The sequence below is a fragment of the Triticum urartu genome, chromosome 2A (genome assembly GCF_056163025.1).
Source record: "Triticum urartu cultivar PI428250 chromosome 2A, HENAU_Tu73, whole genome shotgun sequence".
NCBI lineage: Eukaryota > Viridiplantae > Streptophyta > Magnoliopsida > Poales > Poaceae > Triticum > Triticum urartu.
Genome location: NC_141874.1, coordinates 679,366,876 through 679,378,331, shown reverse-complemented (window position 1 = coordinate 679,378,331; position 11,456 = coordinate 679,366,876). Strand labels below are relative to the sequence as shown.

Sequence of the window (11,456 nt, the reverse complement as noted above, 5' to 3'; positions counted from 1 at the left end):
CTAATTGCTCCCACTTTCAATATGTATCCAGATGAAGACTAAGAGTCATCCGGATCAGTGCCAAAACTTGTATCGACGTAACTCTTTTACGACGAACCTTTTGTCACCTCCATAATCGAGAAACATATCCTTATTCCACTAAGGATAATTTTGACCGCTGTCCAGTGATCTACTCCTAGATCACTATTGTACTCCCTTGCCAAAATTAGTGTAGGGTATACAATAGGTCTGGTACACAACATGGCATACTTTATAGAACCTATGGCCAAGGCATAGGGAATGACTTTCATTCTCATTCTATTTTCTGCCGTGGTCAGGCTTTGAGTCTTACTCAACTTCACACCTTGTAACACAGGCAAGAATTCTTTCTTTGACTGTTCCATTTTGAACTACTTCAAAATCTTGTCAAGGTATGTACTCATTGAAAAAACTTATCAAGCGTCTTGATCTATCTCTATAGATCTTGATGCTCAATATGTAAGCAGCTTCACCGAGGTTTTCTTTGAAAAAAAATCCTTTCAAACACTCCTTTATCCTTTGCAGAATAATTCTACATTATTTCCGATCAACAATATGTCATACACATATACTTATCAGAAATGCTGTAGTGCTCCCACTCACTTTCTTGTAAGTACAGGCTTCACCGCAAGTCTGTATAAAACTATATGCTTTGATCAACTTATCAAAGCGTATATTCCAACTCCGAGATGCTTGCACCAGTCCATAGATGGATCGCTGGAGCTTGCATATTTTGTTAGCAGCTTTAGGATTGACAAAACCTTCTGGTTGTATCATATACAACTCTTATTTAAATCCATTAAGGAATGTAGTTTTGTTTATCCATTTGCCAGATTTCATAAAATTGCGGCAATTGCTAACATGATTTGGACAGACTTAAGCATCGCTACGAGTGAGAAAAATTTCATCGTAGTCAACACTTTGAACTTTGTCAAAAACATTTTTCGATAATTCTAGCTTTGTAGATAGTAGCACTACTATCAGCCCTATTTAACGTGAATGCAGTTGTCTCTAATGCATAATCCCAAAACGATAGTGGTAGATTGGTAAGAGACATCATAGTTCGCACCATATCTAATAAAGTACGGTTATGACGTTCAGACACACCATTATGCTGTGGTGTTCCAGGTGGCGTGAGTAGTGAAACTATTTCACATTGTTTTTAACTGAAGGCCAAACTCGTAACTCAAATATTTTACTTCTGCGATCATATCATAGAAACTTTTTATTTTTGTTACGATGATTCTCCACTTCACTCTGAAATTCTTTGAACTTTTCAAATGTTTCAGACTTGTGTTTCATCAAGTAGATATACCCATATCTGCTCAAATCATCTGTGAAGGTCAGAAAATAATGATACCCGCCGCGAGCCTCAACACTCATTGGATCACATACATCAGTATGTATTATTTCCAATAAGTCAGTTGCTCGCTCCATTGTTCCGGAGAACGGAGTTTTAGTCATCTTGCCCATAAGGCATGGTTCGCAAGCATCAAGTGATTCATAATCAAGTGATTCCAAAATCCCATCAGCATGGAGTTTCTTCATGCGCTTTACACCAATATGACCTAAACGACGGTGCCACAAATAAGTTGCACTATCATTATTAACTTTGCATCTTTTGTCTTCAATACTATGAATATGTGTATCACTACAATCGAGATCCAATGAACCATTTTCATTGGGTGTGTAACCATATAAGGTTTTATTCATGTAAACAGAACAACAATTATTCTCTAACTTAAATGAATAACCGTATTGCAATAAACATGATCAAATCATATTCATGCTCAACGCAAACACCAAATAACTCTTATTTAGGTTCAACACTAATCCTGAAAGTATAGGGAGTGTGCGATGATGATCATATCAATCTTGGAACTACTTCCAACACACATCGTCACTTCACCCTTAACTAGTTTCTGTTCATTCTGCAACTCCCGTTTCGAGTTACTACTCTTAGCAACTGAACCAGTATCAAATACCGAGGGGTTGCTACGAACACTAGTAAAATACACATTAATAATCTGTATATCAAATATACCTTTGTTCACTTTGCCATCCTTCTTATCCGCCAAATACTTGGGGCAGTTCCGCTTCTAGTGACCAGTCCCTTTGCAGTAGAAGCACTTAGTCTCAGGCTTAGGACCAGACTTGGGCTTCTTCACTTGAGAAGCAACTTGCTTGCCGTTCTTCTTGAAGTTCCCCTTCTTCCCTTTGCCCTTTTATTGAAACTAGTGGTCTTGTCTACCATCAACACTTGATGCTCTTTCTTGATTTCTACCTTCATCGATTTCATCATCATGAAAAGCTCGGGAGTCGTTTTCGTCATCCCTTGCATACTATAGTTCATCACGAAGTTCTACTAACTTGGTGATGGTGACTAGAGAATTCTGTCAATCACTATCTTATCTGGAAGATTAACTCCCACTTGATTCAAGCGATTGTAGTACCCAGACAATCTGAGCACATGCTCACTAGTTGAGCGATTCTCCTCCATATTTTAGCTATAGAACTTGTTGGAGACTTCATATCTCTCAACTCGGGTATTTGCTTGAAATATTAACTTCAACTCCTGGAACATATCATATGGTCCATGATGTTCAAAACGTCTTTTGAAGTCCCGATTCAAAGCCGTTTAAGCATGGTGCACTAAACTATTAAGTAGTCATCATATTGAGCTAGCCAAACGTTCATAACGTCTGCATCTGCTCCTGCAATATACTTATGTTCACTTTGCCATCCTTCTTATCCGCCAACCACTTGGGGTAGTTCTGCTTCTAGTGACCAGTCCCTTTGCAGTAGAAGCACTTAGTCTCAGGATTAGGATCAGACTTGGGCTTCTTCACTTGAGCAGCAACTTGCATGTCGTTCTTCTTGAAGTTCCCCTTCTTTCCTTTACCCTTTTCTTGAAACTAGTGGTCTTGTCAACCATCAACACTTGATGTTTTTCTTGATTTCTACCTTCGTTGATTTCAGCATCACGAAGAGCTTGGGAGTTGTTTCCGTTATCCCTTGCATATTATAGTTCATCACAAAGTTCTACTAACTTGGTGATGGTGACTAGAGAATTCTGTCAATCACTATCTTATCTGGAAGATTAACTCCCACTTGATTCAAGCGATTGTAGTACCCAGACAATCTGAGCACATGCTCACTAGTTGAGCGATTCTCCTCCATATTTTAGCTATAGAACTTGTTGGAGACTTCATATCTCTCAACTCGGATATTTGCTTGAAATATTAACTTCAACTCCTGGAACATCTCATATGGTCCATGATGTTCAAAACGTCTTTGAAGTCCCGATTCTAAGCCATTTAAGTATGGTGCACTAAACTATCAAGTAGTCATCATATTGAGCTAGCCAAACGTTCATAACATCTGCATCTGCTCCTGCAATAGGTCTATCACCTAGCGGTGCATCAAGGACATAATTCTTCTGTGCAGCAATGAGGATAAACCTCAGATCATGGATCCAATCCGCATCATTGCTACTAACATCTTTCAACACAATTTTCTCTAGGAACATATCAATATAAACACAGGGAAGCAACAACGTGAGCTATTGATCTATAACATAATTTGCAAAATACTACCAGGACTAAGTTCATGATAAATTTAAGTTCAATTTAATCATATTACTTAAGAACTCCCACTTAGATAGACATCCCTCTAATCATCTAAGTGATCACGTGATCCAAATCAACTAAACCGTAACCGATCATCACGTGAAATGGAGTAGTTTTCAATAGTGAACATCGCTATGTTGATCATATCTACTATATGATTCATGCTCGATCTTTCGATCTCAGTGTTCCGAGGCCATATCTGCATATGCTAGGCTCGTCAAGTTTAACCGTCTGCGTGTGCAAAACTGGCTTGCACCCGTTGTAGATGGACGTAGAGCTTATCACACCCGATCATCACGTGGTGTCTGGGCACGACGAACTTTGGCAATGGTGCATACTCAGGGAGAACACTTTTATCTTGAAATTTAGTGAGGAATCATCTTATAATGCTACCATCAATCTAAGCAAGATAAGATGCATAAAAGATAAACATCACATGCAATCAATATAAGTGATATGATATGGCCATCATCATCTTGTGCTTGTGATCTCCATCCTTGAAGCACCGTCGTGATCACCATCGTCACCGGCGCGACACCTTGATCTCCATCGTAGCATCGTTGTTGTCTCGCCAATCTTATGCTTCTACGACTATCGCTACCGCTTAGTGATAAAGTAAAGCATTACAGGGCGATTGCATTGCATACAATAAAGCGACAACCATATGGCTCCTGCCAGTTGCCGATAACTCGGTTATAAAACATGATCATTTCATACAATAAAATTTAGCATCATGTCTTGACCATATCACATCACAACATGCCCTGCAAAAACAAGTTAGACGTCCTCTACTTTGTTGTTGCAAGTTTTACGTGGCTGCTACGGGCTTAAGCAAGAACCAATCTTACCTACGCATCAAAACCATAACGATAGTTTGTCAAGTTGGTGCTATTTTAACCTTCGCAAGGACCGGGCGTAGCCACACTCGGTTCAACTAAAGTTGGAGAAACTGTCACCCGCAAGTCACCTATGTGCAAAGCACGTCGGGAGAACCGGTCTCGCGTAAGCGTACGCGTAATGTCGGTCCGGGCCGCTTCGTCCAACAATACCGCCGAACCAAAGTATGACATGCTGGTAAGCAGTATGACTTATATCGCCCACAACTCACTTGTGTTCTACTCGTGCATATAACATCAACATATAAAACCTAGGCTCGGATGCCACTGTTGGGTTTCGTAGTAATTTCAAAAATTTTCCTACACACACGCAAGATCATGGTGATGCATAGCAACGAGAGGGGGAGAGTGTGATCTACGTACCCTTGTAGATCGACAACGGAATCGTTAACTTTGGTTGATGTAGTCGTACGTCTCCACGGCCCGACCGATCAAGCACCGAAACTACGGCACCTCCGAGTTCTAGCACACGTTCAGCTCGATGATGATCCCCGGACTCCGATCCAGCAAAGTGTCGGGGAAGAGTTCCGTCAGCACGACAGCGTGGTGACGATCTTGATGTTCTACTGTCCCAGGGCTTCGCCTAAGCACCGCTACAATATTATCAAGGACTATGGTGGAAGGGGGCACCGCACACGGCTAAGAATATGATCACGTGGATCAACTTGTGTGTCTAGCGGTGCCCCCTGCCCCCGTATATAAAGGAGCAAGGGGAGGAGGCCGGCTGGCCCTATAGGCGCGCCAAGGAGGAGTCCTCCTCCTAGTAGGAGTAGGACTCCTACTAGGAGGGGGAAAGAAGTGGGGAGGGAGAGGGAAAGGGGGGGCGCCGCCCCCCTCTCCTAGTCCAATTCGGACCAGGGGGGAGGAGGCGCGCGGCCCACCTCTGGCTGCCCCTCTCTCTCTCCACTAAGGCCCATATGGCCCATTACTTCTCCCGGGGGGGGGGGGGTGTTCCGGTAACCCTCCGGTTCTCCGGTTTTCTCCGAAATCCCCCGGAACACTTCCGATGTCCGAATATAGCCGTCCAATATATCAATCTTTATGTCTCGACCATTTTGAGACTCCTCGTCATGTCCGTGATCACATCCGGGACTCCGAACTAGCTTCGGTACATCAAAACTCATAAACTCATAATATAACTGTCATCGAAACCTTAAGCGTGCGGACCCTACGGGTTTGAGAACAATGTAGACATGACCGAGACTCGTCTCCGGTCAATAACCAATAGCGGAACCTGGATGCTCATATTGGCTCCTACATATTCTACAAAGATCTTTATCGGTCAGACCGCATAACAACATACGTTGTTCCCTTTGTCATCGGCATGTTACTTGCCTGAGATTCGATCGTCGGTATCTCAATACCTAGTTCAATCTCGTTACCGGCAAGTCTCTTTACTCGTTCCGTAATACATCATCTCACAACTAACTCATTAGTTGCAATGCTTGCAAGGCTTATGTGATGTGCATTACCGAGAGGGCCCAGAGATACCTCTCCGACAATCGGAGTGACAAATCCTAATCTCGAAATACGCCAACCCAACATGTACCTTTGGAGACACCTGTAGAGCTCCTTTATAATCACCCAGTTACGTTGTGACGTTTGGTAGCACACAAAGTGTTCCTCCAGCAAACGGGAGTTGCATAATCTCATAGTCATAGGAACATGTATAAGTCATGAAGAAAGCAATAGCAACATACTAAACGATCGGGTGCTAAGCTAATGGAATGGGTCATGTCAATCAGATCATTCATCTAATGATGTGATCCTGTTAATCAAATGACAACTCTTTGTCCATGGTTAGGAAACATAACCATCTTTGATTAACAAGCTAGTCTAGTAGAGGCATACTAGTGACACTCTGTTTGTCTATGTATTCACACATGTATTATGTTTCCGGTTAATACAATTCTAGCATGAATAATAAACTTTTATCATGATATATAAGGAAATAGATAATAACTTTATTATTGCCTCTAGGGCATATTTCCTTCAAGAACTCCACACCCTAGTTACCGGAGGGCTTCTGCCTCACGCTGAAGAAGCCCGACTTGCCCTTCGGAGTCTTCTTCGGCGCCATCGGAGAGCGGTGGAGCGGCGGTGGCGTGCGGAGCTGCGGGGCGGATCTGCGGGGCGGCGGCGGACGGAGCCGGGCGGGGCGGAGCTGTGGGGCGGCGGCGGCGGGCGGAGCTGCGGGGCGGTGGCGGACGGTGCCGGGCGGGATGGAGCAGGGCGGGGTGGAGCTGCGGGGTGGCGGGCGGAGCTACGGCGGGGCAGTGGCAGACGGAGCTACGGGGGCGGGAGGGCGGCGGGGCGGCGTGGAAACAGCGGCGGGCGGCGGGGCCGGCTCCGCGGCGGGCGGGTGGCATCAGGGCGGCGGCGGACAGGCGGGAGGTCGCGGGCGGGCGGGCGGGCGGGAAAGGAAATGAAGTGGCGGTTGGGCGTTCGCGGGCGACGGCTAGTTTTGGACTAGATGCATCTCGTGATATATATATTTGCATCGCGATGTGTTGTATTTTACATCACGAGAAGGTCGCGGTCCAATTTGTTTTACATATGAACCATCTGTTGAAGCTGCGTTTTTGGTCTGAGACGGTCTTAAAATTAGTTATTTTTATATTTAGACCATATATTGGAGATGCTCTTACGGTGTGATTATACCAGAGATTATCGATCATTGTAATACTTTTGATACTTGTTCCGTGAGTTATGAGTATACGAGCTCGAATATCGAGGCTCATAATTTAGCGAAGCACGCTCTCTTACTTGGGGTTGGCCGTCATGTTTGGTTAGGCACACCAGATGATTTTACTTTTGTTCCTGTAAATATTATGACGAGTTAAAAGCTTCACGAGATTATCTTAAAAAAATTGCAACTTAAGCCGACACGGGTTCGGGAAAATTCACACCAAGTAAAAGGTATACGCCTGCTCACGCGAACACACGCGCACCGCCACCACATGCATGCGCTCACGTAATAACACATACATAAAGACCACAGTTATGAACCTTCAAGACTAAGAAAGTCATGGCACGGCCGTTGTCAATGAGAATGCCTCCATCTGCCATAGGCCTTGTTCGGTTAATCCTTCTCCCAAGGGTATTGAAGAGGATTGGAGAGGATTTTGGTTTGTAGGGTATTTAATCCATCTCAATCCCTGCCAATCCCCTTCAAATCCATCTCAAACCGAACAAAGCCTTAGTGAGAAATACATGACGTTAAACCTAGAGTTCGATCCCTCGCGAGTCCGGGGTACAACTTTCTTTCTAACCAGCCGACAATAAGTTGGTTAATGTATATACTAGCTTGCAAAAACGCTTTACATTATGGAACGGAGGAGTAGAAGTAAGTCTGTATTGGTAATTTCCAACTTCTGACATGGAGTGGAGACAAGATGATAGAAATAAGAGAGTTTTCAATGGGAAGATTCTATTATTATTCAGTAGCATGCATAGATAATACAGAAGGCAGTACTCTATGAAGAAAATCCTGCAACATATATAGCATTAGCAACACCTCCTAGGTCCTCGCAGCTAACAGATTAGGTTGGAAGAGAGCAAAAATATTAATTCCTAGCGCACCAAGGACCATATATATACTATACTAGCCACCAGCTGCCGCCTTCCTAGCTTTCTTGTCATCGATGAAGTGTTGCATGAGATAGGAAACGAACCCCCAGGCGGCGATGAGCATGGATATGATCTTTATCCCATCCATGGTGTCGTTGAAAATGAGCACGGCGAAGAGGGGCACGATGGGCAGCGACACGGTGCTGATGACGTTGGAGAAGAGGGAGGAGACCTCGAAGACGAGCCCCACCACCCCGACGGAGGTGATCTGCTAGGACACGGCCGTCCACACCAGTGTCATGAAGTAGGAGAACTGGCCGGAGCGGAAGGTGTCCATCTCCTCCGTCATCATCCTCCACTCGCCGCTGGCGAAGAGGCCGACCATGGAGGCGATGGTGGCGACGAGCGCCGTGTATATCTGCATGTTGAGCACGGCCGTGTAGGTGTGCTTCTTGATCACGTTCTCGAAGGTGAGCTGCATGAGGGAGAGGATGAGCGAGTAGGTGCCCGACGCCCCCAGCGTCAGCAGGAAGCCCATGAGGTACTTGCCCCGAGGCATGCCGCTCATGTCCTCCGTCTCGTCGTGGTTCACCCCGAGGAGCGCGTCCGACAGCGTCAGCAGGATCACGGCGTTGAAGATCAGGCCGGTGAGCTTCTGCGAGTTGAGCACGTAGGAGAAGACGACGTTGAAGGCCAGCTGGCTGGCGCAGATGAGCGAGTAGGTGGAGACCGGGAGGTACTTGAGGCCGCTGGCGTACATCATGTCATCGGCGGCTATGACGAGCCCCAGGACGACATAGATCACCGCGACCTTGGCGACCGGGGCGTCGCCGCTGGCGCCGCCGCTGGCGCCGCCGCCGCCGGACGACTTGGGGAAACACAAGAGGGCGAGGAACAGTATAGGGAAGCCAGCGGTCTGCACGAACGTTGATATCCACTTGCTGCTGCCGCCCTGGTGGTAGTAGTACCTCCCCAGCAGCGTCGCGGACGTCTGGCCGGCGACGGCGAAGAAGACGTCCACCGACACCATCATCCACCACCGCCAGTTCTTGGCGCCGGAGTTCTTGGATGGTGCCCCCGGCTCGGCTTTGGGTGGCCCTGTGGTTTACAGCGAGAACTGTAAAATTCAGTGACGTCAATGACAGAATCACTATGAGTTTGACAAGTAAAATTGTTTCCTTTCATTCCCTCATGTTCACATTTCACCCTTGGAAGAACAACACTGTAAATCAATTTAAGCCCGCGTTCGCGCCATTGGAACGTGGGCTTAGCGAAGGCAACGAACAGCCCAACGTACGGCCGGACGGATTGAACAGAAGTAAACCGTCCAAAACGGATGAAAATTCGACAAGCGGAGAGTGATGGCAATCTGACCTGCAGGGATCTGTATCTGGACCTCGGCGTTGCTCGTGCTGCCCGCATTGTTGCCGGCGCTGGCGTCGGCCATCTCATCCGATCGAGATCCCAGTCAGGAGAAGGGGGAGGAGGAGGAGGAGGAGGAGGAGAGGGGAGGCGATTGCAGATCGAGAGGACGAAGAGGTTTAGCGGTGGAGAGGAACAAGAGGGACATGCGGAGGTGGAATGGAGTGGAGATGGGTGGGAAGAACAAGAGCCCGAGTCCGCCCGTTAATTTCTCTGCCGCTTTCCTTGTCTCGCTGTTGCCCTCTCACTGTGCAGCATGCAGAGATCGATCGATGCAGACGCAGAGTTTTACGGGTCAATGCAAGAGCTGTCCGTCTTCATGCATGTATTGCTGCAGAGGGCAGCAGGTATGTGTACTTCCGTCGTCACGTTTGACAGGCCACCGCCAGGGAAAACCGAGCTAGCCGTTGTGGACAGTGACTGCGCAGTTCCTCTGTGCTGCGCAGTTGGAAACTATATTTCCTTGATTGATTGCAACTGGCACAGAGTACAGGGCTTAAGAAGGGAAGGTGGAGCACCGGTCGCCCTACAATGTAGGCACGCAGGCCATGGCGAGGTGCGATCCTACAATCCCGAAGTGAATACAACAGAGGCAACGTTACAATATACAAAATGATATACACAGATTCTAACACCCTCCCTCAGTCGGAACACCGTTGGGAAGAATGTTCAGGCTGTAGCGAAAAACTCTGAAGACTGGAGACGGCAACCCCTTGGTGAAAATGTCGGCATACTGAGAGCTTGGGGGTACGTGAAGGACGCGAGCTTCGCCGAGAGCCACCCAGTCATGAACGAAGTGCAAGTCAATCTCAATATGCTTAGTGCGCTGATGTTGGGCCGGGTTGCTCGCAAGATACGATGCATTGACATTGTCACAATACATGATAGTAGCACGAGTCGTAGGAAGCTTGAGTTCATGGAGAAGTTGACGCAACCAGCAAGACTCAGCCACACAGTTAGCAATGCCTCTGTACTTAGCTTCTGCACTCGAACGCGAGATGGTTGGCTGCCTCTTCGACGACCAAGAAATAAGGTTGTCACCGAGAAAAACACAGAATCCTGAAGTGGACTTGCGTGTATCCGGGCATCCTGCCCAATCCGCGTCGGTGTAGGCAAGTAGATCCATGGAGGGGGAGTTGTGGAGCTACAAGCCGTAATGAGATGTGCCTTTGAGGTACCGTAAGAGCCGTTTGACAAGTTGCATGTGTGTGTCCCGAGGTGCATGCATGAAGAGGCAGACTTGTTGTACAGTGTAGGCAATATCCGGGCGTGTAAGCATGAGGTATTGGAGAGCGCCAGCCAAGCTGTCTGCGGTAATGAGTAGGGTTGGAAAGAAGGGCGCCAGTGTGGGAGGACAGCTTGGAGCTAATGTCAATGGGGGTGGAGACCGGCTTGCAGTTGAGCATATTGGCGCGCTCGAGGATCTCAAGGGTGTACTGTTGTTGGCACAAGAAGAGGCCAGAGGAGTTGGCGGTGGCATTAATGCCCAAGAAGTGGTGGAGAGCACCTAAGTCAGTCATGGAGAACTCGGACTTGAGGGAGTTGATGATATATGTGAGGGTGGAGGAGGAGCTACCTGTGAGAATGATATCATCAACGTAAACGAGCAAGTAGGCAATAGAGGTACCATGTTGCAAGATGAAGAGTGAGGAGTCACTCTTAGAAGCCCGAAACCCCAAGGAGAGGAGAAACGCCTGGAAACAGAGAAACCAAGTCCGTGGTGCTTGCTTGAGCCCATAGAGAGACTTGTGAAGAAGACAAACATGATCCGGTTTGGAGCTGTCCACGAACCCTCATGGCTTGCTGCAATACACTGTTTCACTGAGATCGCCATGAAGGAATGCATTTTTGACATCAAGCTGGTGGATAGGCCATGAGCGAGAAGTGGCAATGCTGAGAACCACACGAATAGTTGCTGGCT

General features: G+C 46.9%; 1 pseudogene; it reads right to left on the bottom strand.

The window, feature by feature from the left end:
• Positions 1–8,003: 8,003 nt before the first annotated feature.
• LOC125534039 (putative purine permease 11) lies at positions 8,004–9,560 on the bottom strand (annotated as a pseudogene).
• Between the last annotated feature and the right edge of the window lie 1,896 nt (positions 9,561–11,456).